The sequence below is a fragment of the Myotis lucifugus genome, unplaced genomic scaffold (genome assembly GCF_000147115.1).
Source record: "Myotis lucifugus unplaced genomic scaffold, Myoluc2.0 scaffold_103, whole genome shotgun sequence".
Lineage (NCBI taxonomy): Eukaryota > Metazoa > Chordata > Mammalia > Chiroptera > Vespertilionidae > Myotis > Myotis lucifugus.
The window spans coordinates 2,156,497-2,157,952 of record NW_005871151.1 but is presented as its reverse complement, the minus strand read 5'-3'; the positions used below and the strand labels follow the sequence as shown (position 1 = coordinate 2,157,952).

At 49.0% G+C, this 1,456-nt stretch overlaps 1 protein-coding gene across 2 annotated transcripts in view; it reads right to left on the bottom strand.

Moving 5' to 3' along the window:
* The window catches only part of SYN3 (synapsin III), a 344,960-nt gene that overhangs the window by 90,928 nt on the left and 252,576 nt on the right, over positions 1 to 1,456 (bottom strand). The gene's annotated exons all lie outside the window — the stretch shown is intronic.

Genomic DNA, 1,456 nt, shown 5'->3' with positions numbered 1-1,456 from the left:
CAGGAACACCCAAACATAACACAAAACACAAAAACACTTTAGATAAGCCTGTTAGGGAATGAGGGCAGGGAAGGGAAGAGGAAGCATGGTTTGGGGCTTCACACTGTCCCTCTGCCCTCCAGGATCTTGCTGCCTGCTCCATGCAAGGTCTTGGTGTTCAGATGCTGCTGGGGATCACCCGCCCTGGATCCATAGGGGCCAAGCTCGTGGCGCCCCGTGTTTCTAGGAACCACATCATTGTGAGGACTCACCCTTGTATTTCCCACACTCTTAGTCCTGGAACATACCAGGCACTTAATACAAATAGTTGGCATTTATTGAGCTCTTACTATTATATACCCAATCTGGATTACTTGGTATACTCTCTCAAAAATTATAAAGGCAGGTATGTAAATCTATATGTTACAGATAAGGAAACTGAGTCATAGACAGATTAAGTCATTTCCCCAGGCTTGTAGATTTGGGATTTGAAATGAGGTTCTTGGACTCTAGGGTTAGTCCTTTTAACTACCATCCTGCCTCCCACACTATGTGTCTAATAAATAAATGAATGATGAAGACATCAGACCTGCCTGTATGAAGGCCCTGTCAGAAGATATTTCTCTAATAAAATGGGAGAGGGAGTACTGTGAACAGGAACTCAGTCATTCACAAGATCAGCTTGTCATCTCCCATGAGCCAGCAGGCTGGCTTCAGTTAGGGCCAAAACTCTTTGGGGAAGAGACAAAATGATCCATGGGGTCAGTTCCAGAATTCTCTAACAGATCCATTTGGCCCCAACCTCCAAGTGAGGTTCATTCTACTCTCCCTGGCTCTGCAAACCTCTAGTGTGGAGTCATAAACACTAGGGTTGCACAAAGAAGGCAGCAGGGGAAGAAGGAGCTGTGAGGGGAGCCACTCTTTCCTCTTGCACAGCGAGAGTACTCACTAGAATGATGGCAGAATGGTTAAAAGTAAAGACGATAATAATGGTGGGCCACTGCTTTCTAATATTCTCCCCTTCTTCCATGGATACAAACCTACTAATCTGTAGCTGTAGCCTGTATATATGGGCTGCCAAGGCTATGACTCCCAGGTTCTTCTCAGGGGTTAAGTTCTGGGTGGGAGTCTTTCTCCCCAAGGGCAGGTGCGTGTTTTCCAGTTTTGTGGGCAGGGACAGCCCGGGCATCCTTTTGCTGTTCCCCCTGATCCCTCCACAGGACTCGAGTCTCCTCTGTCTGGGGAGAAGACAGATTCTCCTAAGCACAAAAGCCCACGCTGTCTTGAGCTGGCACCTTTCCTGCGTGGGGAACTGAAAGCCACTTCTCAAACAGCCCTTTCTTTTCTCTCTGTGGCCCTGTGGAGCCCGGGGAAGGCGGCCAGCCTGGGGTGTTTCCCAACATTTGAGAAACTGGGTGGGGCCTGGTGAAACCCCTTTGTCCCTGGGGGGAGGAGCCCAGATCTAGGCCCCCCTCCC